The sequence below is a fragment of the Brassica napus genome, chromosome C6 (genome assembly GCF_020379485.1).
Source record: "Brassica napus cultivar Da-Ae chromosome C6, Da-Ae, whole genome shotgun sequence".
NCBI lineage: Eukaryota > Viridiplantae > Streptophyta > Magnoliopsida > Brassicales > Brassicaceae > Brassica > Brassica napus.
The window spans coordinates 37,349,240-37,358,084 of NC_063449.1; positions in this window are offsets into that span (position 1 = coordinate 37,349,240).

The window sequence follows — 8,845 nt, forward strand, 5'->3', positions numbered from 1 at the left end:
TATGTAGTCCACTAATTTCTATGTCTGGACTTCTTAAAAATTATCTTAGCAGTTTTTCATATAATCATCAGATGACAAAAAAAAAACCATTGTGAAAAGCTTAATTAACAAATTGTCGCCATCTTGACGGATTCTTGTCTTTGATGATACACATGCAATATCTAACAGTGGAGACAAAAGAATCTAACATGGCTAGGCAAAGATCTATGACTGGGTCTAATCCAAAAAGCCTACTAGATGAAAAATCCATCCCACAAGATCTAATATTTGTTAGCCCTACGACTTTATAAGACACACGTCCAAAAGAGCACAATTAGATACTATTACCGTATTACGCCATTCCCTTTGACAAGTCGTTGAGATAATTAATTGCCAGACCTTAATTAAGAACATAAGTATTTTTTTAGTTAAGCAAGTGACTGACTGTATCTAATCATATCTCCAGTACGCTCCTATTTTTATCTCTATATTTTCCTCTACAATATAGAAACTCTATTATAGAGATGAAAATGTTTCAATGTATGTCTCTATAATAGAGTTCATCTATTTATAAAACCATCTCCAATGTATTCCTCTATTTTTACCTCTATAATAAAGAAACTCTATAATAGAGGTGAGTTTATCTCCAATGTATTTTTCTATTTCTTCCTATGTAAAAAAATAGTCTTAAAAGATTCTATTTATTTTATAAATAACACATTTAACTTATAAATATTGCAAATTAACCCATTTCTTATAACTTTTAATTTTTTTTCCATAAAATTGCAATATTATTAAAATTAAACATTTTATTACAAATGACATTAGAAAATAATAAAAAAAAACAAAATAGACATTATCTAAACATCTCATTACTATATTTTTCCTATAAATGGTCAATTAATGCATTTCGAAATGAAAAATGAGCTTTCTTATCCTTGATTTTTTTGAATCCACTTAGAAACTCTTGGAACCGATTATCTTCATCATCTGGTATTTGGACTTCTGGTGGTAGAGCTTCTCTCCCAATACACTAGAAGAAGGAAATAAACACTTTTTAGAGAACCTAAAGAAGCCAAGTGAACAAAGACAAACAACAGTTGGAAATTCAAAGACAAAATTTTGCTTTAAAACAGATGAAGGAAAAAAACAAATTTTATTTTGTGACGTAAATTCCATAGAAGATCCAAATGTCCAACACACATATTTTACAAAAACGCAGTCACCAGCAACAAAATCAGCAAGCTCCTCCTCGACCCACGTCGTTTGGACAATATTTTAACAATTTTTGTGGATCCGGAAGTAATTTACCGGAGTATTAAGTTGTTTCAACATGTTGTATTGATTAGTATTTAAGTATTAAGTTGTTTCAATATTTAAGTTTAATTTTAATATGTTATCAATATGTAAAATTATGTTAAATTTTTAATAATTAAATTTTAATTAATAGTTTTAATTATCAATATAAAATTTTAGATATCATTCATTAACTAAAAAGTCTGACTTTAAAATAAAATAATTAGTATGTAAACATTAAATAATTAGATATCTTTTTATTTATTTTATTTATAATTATAAAAATTAGTATGAAGACAAAAATTTGTGCATTTATATGTAAAATTGTATTTCTTCATAATATAGTCACAAAAGTTAAAAGACTATTTTGTAAATAAAAAAGTACATTTCTATTATAGAGGAATGTTATTTTTTTTCTTAAATATTGAAGAAAAAATAGCAATCTCTATTATAGGGAAAGAAACAGAGGTGGATTGAAGTACATTTTCTTCTATTATAGCATATAGAGGCAAATAAAGAGGTGGGTTAGAGATGCTCTAAAGAAAAATATAGAGATATGTTTTTTTACCTCTAAATATAGAGTTAAAATTTTACTTTCCTCTATATTTTTCTCTAAAATAAAGAAACTCTATTATAGAGACATACATTGGAACATTTTTACCTCTATAATAGAGATTTCTATTTTAGAAGAAATTATAGAGATGTACATCGGAGATGCTCAGTCGAGTCATAAAACTTGTCAAATGTGTTCGACTTGTCGGCTTTACTTCTCCTCGTTATTATTTGAAGATCTTTCCGTGTTCGCAATTATTTACACACACTAGTTGGAACTAGATATTATTGTAACCAATTACATATGCAAGTTCTGACATACTCCTCCGATAATATGTAACTAGTGACCGGTCCCGTACGTAATCTTATTTTTTTTGGAAATTTAACATCAATTTTAAACATAAATTAGTAATACATCTTGGGTTAAAGTTATACTTAATACCATGAATATTGTTTGTCTCTACTATTCTTGGTTGTCAAGAGATACCAAAGAGTGTTAATTTATATTTGCATAAAAACATAAATTGTGGATAATATATCATCAAATTCTTGCCTTTCTTCTCCGATACATAAAGCGAAAAATAAGTGTTAGATATGATTTATTATAAACTTGCAAACTGAACAAATTAGTAACAAAAATAACAACAAAAAAAAATATTTTTTTGTGTATTGGAAATTTAGATATTTTGAAAGTTTTAAATGAGAAAAGTAAATTAGAAAAAAGTTTCTCAACTACATGATGTTTACAATAATATGGTGGAAACCATCCAATGTATAAGAATGTGTTAACAACTACACAAAGTTTATGTTAATACATGCCACATGAACGAAGTAAATGATTATATGGCGGCAACATCACAATTGAGTTTAATTGATTTTAAACTAAGTTATTGGGGTCAATCCGTAATATATGAAAGTTGATTTCGCTATGTCTGAAATCGATTTTTTGTTGTTATGAGCCCTGATTTCAAAAATTGGAGATCCAAACAAGACATTTAAACCACAATTGGGTCGGATAAATTTAATTTCGCTAAGCATTTTGATTCCCAGAATGCTTCACCTTCTTCTTGCAACTGAATCTCCAAAATCCACACTATCGCACACAAATTATTCCAATGACATTTCTTTAAACCCGATTAAACATTTTTCCCACTCGCCACATCTATTTTAAGAAAAGGAAACAAAATTAGGTTGATGGGTTTGTAATCTTTCTCAATCTTTTTCACTATGTCTCTTTCTCTCTATGTGTGTTAGAAACCCCAAATCGATTTTGCTTTACAAACCCTAACAATGTCGTCATCTGTTTTGAAATCGATTTTTTTGTTGTTATGAACCCTAATTTTGAAAATTAGAGACCCAAACAAGAGACTTAAATCCACAATTGGGTCGGATAAAGGAGTCAGGTCGTGCCGGGTCAGATTTAGTAAATCATAATTAACTTTTAGATATTACAAATTAACCCCATTAACTTAGTTAAAATCAATTAAACTCAATTGTGATGTTGCCACCATATAATCATTTACTTCATACATGTGGCATGTATCAACATAAACTTCGTGTAGTTGTTAACACATTCTTATACATTGGATGGTTTCCACCATATTAGCTTAAATTTCATGTAGTTGAAAAACTTTTTTCCAAGTAAATTGTACAAATGTATTTCTTTTTATATTTAAGTTTTAAAAGTAAATTATTTGTATACTACGCATGTTTGTGAATTGATTAAATATAAGAAATATATTTATTTTAATCAATAGTATTTTAATTCATAGTTAAATCATTACATGCATTTAGTAGATCAATGTTATACCTTCTGATTCTTCACTGCTTGGCCTTTAGCAACATCCTCGTTCTTATCATGCTTAAGGTTCTTTAGTATATCCTTATACCCATGAAGAAGTATAGTACATTGTTATTAGTCACTCTTTTTGGTTTCAATAAATTCAAACTTACTTCTAAATCCAGCTAATACTCTTGTTTATAATAATGAGCTAAGTTAAAAAAAAAAAGACTTCCACAAGACTATCTACCATTTTTAGAAACCATACAGAAACTCTGCCATGATGGAAATAGGAAGTGACAAAAGTAGAGATAGTTAAGAATTTAAGATAAATCTTACTGGTCTTGAGAACGAAGCTCCTACTCTTTTTCAAGCTCTTCCTTAGAAGCATTTATCGTCATCATCTCCTTCATCATCATCTTCTTCCATGCTATGATCATCTTCGCCATCTTCTACCCATCAAATAAATCATCATCTTCATTCTCCCTTTCCACCTATAATTGCATCCTCGAACCAAATAAATTCACTTACACATCCATCTAAATAACTTAAACCAGACAAAAGCAACAACAAAATATACCTCATGGTCGCTTATCTGTTCTTAATCACTTTCATAGTCTTGCTTGCTCTTTTGGAACTCTTTGATCTTCCAGCCATTGTAAACTCTCCGAATGCTAGAAAATTTAAAAGTAAAAAGGTAGAGATCGTGGGTGTATTAGAAGAGCGGTTTAGAGACAAATGTTAGTGTTGCTTTATTTTTGTTTTTCCAATTAATTTTAAAGCACAAGCCATGTGTCAAAATTTGATTGGCAATGCGACTTGCGCTTTAGTATATAAGGGATAACTAGCTTTTTTGTTTTTTTGCCTAAGTGTCATAACTAACTTGCATTATTAGTTACTTCCTTCCACGTTCTAGAAAAAAAAAATTGATTCAAAAATATATTTTTTATTTTTTCAATGTATTATTTAATGAAAAATTGTAAATTTCAAAAATGTTAATAGTGTTTATTAGATTTTTATTGGCTAAAAATTATTAGATTTTTATTGGCTAAAAATTATGAAAAATTGTTATTCAAGTTTTAATGTGTTTTCTTAATATATGCGAAAAATCTAAAATATGTATTTTTTTTTAAAAAGATAGTACTAGTTATTCGATATCTTTCTTTACGGTTAAGGTTTTTGACTATACATTAACCGACTATGTTTCACATCAAAAAAGGTTGCAATAAATTGTGCTATAAGTTTTGCCCCCAGAAAAGGCTGAGGTTCTCTCTCCTTCCCCGTTCTCTCTATCATTATCTTTCACGGGGAGATGAGAATCAAGCTCCAGTCTTGTCCGGATCTTATTCTGGCGTAATCGGCTCGTTGATGGGCTCCTGTTCCAGCACATGATGGCACCCTCTGCGTGATGTGGCTGGCTTTCGGTTCCGGAGTTTACGGTCTTCTCGACAAAGCTTCTGGCTTTTGGTTCCAGTGAACACCTCTTCCTTCGGTGGAGCACTGGCTCTTGGTTCCATCGATGCAGATGACGGTTTTCAATCCCGTTGGCGTTGATTGGCTATTTCAGGATTCTTCTGATCTCCGCTTCATGCCTCTAGATTCATTTAAGTTTCACAGTCGAAGCTTGTAAATGGATCTCTTTACAAAGAGAAGATCTTTTTGTGGTGGTTTGATTCGTATGGGTAAATCTCTACAATGACTTGCTCTCGGATTCGGCGGATTGAGTTCTCTGGTTGGAGTTCCGGCGACTATAACCGGTGTGGTTTGGTTAACATTGTCTGAGATCGTTTCTACGGTTCTTCTTTCCAGGCGTCATGTTTCCGGTGGATCGACGGGAAGCTGCTCCGGCGATGATCTCCTGGCGGTGAAGACGACGGTTTGATCGGTGAGACGCGTGTTTTCTCTTTTGTTGTGGCTCGGACACGTGTTTCTTACTCTCACACTAATGTAACGCGTGGTTTAGTTGTTTGGGTTTGATTTGTGCTTTATTTGTAGTTTGGGGCTGTGGACCTCGTCTTGTTTCTCTTTAGTTTTTTTTTTTTCTGGGCTTCTTGAATTTTGTCTGGACTTTGTTCAATACAATTCAGATGGCAAAAAAAAAAAAAAAGAAAAAATTTGCCCCCCAATAAAAAGAGTGCAACCAGCTTGTCTTGAAAAACGAGCAAACCAGAGGGATTCGTTAGCCATATCACAAAACGATAAGGCAGGTGGCAATAGTGAATACGTGGAAGTAGATGAGACAGGTTAGGTTAGGTGGTGACAGTTTTTTTCTTGGGCGGGAAAGTGGGACCCGCAGAGTGGCAGGCGGCTAAATGGCGAGAAAAGAGTCACGCGCCACCGTTTGCGTGACCCACTTACCTTCTTCTTTTCTTTATGGGTCCCAACTTTCTTTTTACTCCCTCCGTTTCATAATACTTGATGTTTTATAATAGTACACAAAAATTAAGAAAATTACATTTTCCTAAAAAAATATTTTAAAGATATAATTTTAAAATCAGTTAACCAATTATAAAAAAAACTGTAAAATTTAATTGGTTGAACAGTTTCCAATAAAGTTAAAGTTAACCTTAAAATCTCAAAACTTTTTTAAAATCTCAAAACTTCGTGTAAATTGAAACAAAACAAACCTTCTAAAACATCATCTATATTGAAACGGAGGGAGTATTTTCTTACGTAACCATCCATCTTTTCGGGTCAATTGCTTTAACCTTCTTATATTTTTTACGTTTTCTATAAGATGACGTTTTTATATCCGACGATTAATCCCTATGAAATCCACAAAATGCATATTTTTTTACTATTTAAAGTTTTTTATATGCATAGATTCAAATTCAAATTCAAATCCAAATGACGGTACTCACATGTGAACCTTTTAATACAAAAACTGGAAGCTCCCGTTATATAACTGTTTTTACGTTTTTGTTGGAATACGTTATTCACTTAAATCAAAATTAACTGTTTTGGAAATATATAGTTTTTGAAGTACAAGAATTTTACTTTATGTTTTTTTTTGAAACTTAAATTCAATTTTACTTTATGTTTTCCCTTAAAAGCTTACGTTATTGAACTTAAATTTTATATTGTGTCTCTTGCTCGAACTCTTTAACTATATATATATATATATATATATATATATATATATATATATATATATATATATATATATATTTTTTTTTTTTTTTTTTTTTTTCAAATCGATATTAAATTTATATTCAATGATTTTTCCCCAAATTCTTAGCATAACTTTAAGACATTATATATTTATTTGGATACAATAACTAAGATCTCTTGTCTATATTACAAAAACAAATTTTTTAAGTTTTGTTCTAATATTTATATTTTGTATCTTATCATCTTTGTTTTCTAATTATTTATTTTAGAAATTATGTTTTAATCATCTATTAATTTTTGGTTGTAGTTTTGCATCAACGGAGGTGATTGGTTGAATTGTAATTGTAATTGTAGAAAATTTACTTTAAAATTTAGTCTGTAGGATTTTTTATTTAGTTTTAAGGAATATAACTTTAAAATTTTCTACGGCTAAAAAGATGGGAGTTTAGAAAATAAAATTTTTACAACCATTTTTTGTTTGTTTTTGTTGTAACTTTAGTTTTTTGGTCGTAATTTTAAAAATCAAGATAAAACATGATTTATAGTATTTAATGATGCAGATGAAAATTAAAGGTAAAATTTTAGTTTGCTTGAGTTTAGTGAAAAATCAGTCAGATTTATTTTTAAATTTTATTTGATCTTGGTAAAAAAGCATCATGAATGGAATATCTTTTTCTTTTTAATTTTATTTATATCTTCTTAAATTAAGTATTTATTATATTTTATTGATTTCTATTTTAATTGGTTTATATTACAAATATATATATTTGACTATCTATTGATTTTTGGTTGTTGAGACTTTCTTGATAAGTTTCCTGATCTTATCTCCAACATTTCTTATGGGAAACACGTTTCTCCTATTTTCTATACTCTTTCTTGCTTTTCAGTTTTAAATATTTTTTTTGTTTCTCCTATACTTGTAGACTTTGTTTCTCACGCACCCAACGAACATTATGCGTTCATTTAATAAAACTTTTCAGTTCGTAAGAATGCACATTTTATTAAATAATAGTAGTCTGGATTTCAGAATTCAGATGAATGCAATGGGGGATTGATTTTATAGAGATCACGTGATAAAGTGATGGACATTAGATTTCGAAGGAACAAGACTTAGGTTCACCCCCTAGGGTGAACTTTTAAATTCACCTCTCTTTCTATGACCAATCAAATTGCCATGTAGATAATTAATTAAAAAATATTAAACTTATTTAAAAATAACTAAAAAAATAGGATAATGCCAATTTTAATGCCGATGACGCCGTTACTTAAACCGTAAACCCTAAATTTTAAATTCTAAACCCTAAACCTTAAATCCTAAACCCAAACCCTAAACCCTAAACCCTATACCCAAATCCTATACCCTAAACCCAAATTATATACCCTAAACTCAAATTGTATACCCTAAACCCAAACAATAAACCCTAAACCATAAACCCTAAACCCAAACCATAAACCCTAAACCCAAACCATAAACCCAAATCTTAGACCCTAAACCCAAACCTTATAGCATCTAGGTTTAGGGTTTGGGTTTGGGTTTAGGGTTTACGGTTTGGGTTTTAAGTCTAAGATTTAGGTTTAGGGTATACGGTTTGGGTTTAGGGTCTAGGATTTGGTTTAGGGTATAAGGTTTGGATTTAAGGTTTACTGTTTGGGTTTAGGGTCTAGGATTTGGGTTTAGAATATATAGTTTGGTTTTAGGGTTTAGGATTTGGGTTTAGGGTATAGAGTTTGGGTTTTAGAATTACGGTTTAGGGTTAAAAAATTAAGATTTCGGGTTTACGGTTTAGATGGCGGTGTCAGCGTTGTTAAAATTAGCATTATTTTTTTTAGTTATTTTAAAATAAATTTAATATTTTTTAATTAATTATCTACGTGGCAATTTGATTGGTTCTAGAATGAGAGGTGAATTTAAAAGTTCACCCTATGGGGTGAACCTAAGTTTTGTTCATTTCGAAGGGCCCTTTCTGCCTATGTCAACTTGGCAGGTGGCGAAGAGCCATGGTACCTCTTCATCTAAAATGTGACGACCTGATGCTCCAATGAACCCATATCTTGATCTCATGTGCATCTCGCATGCTGAAATGCCAAGACAGTTGGATTCTATTTCTAACCTTTTCATGCTTAAAC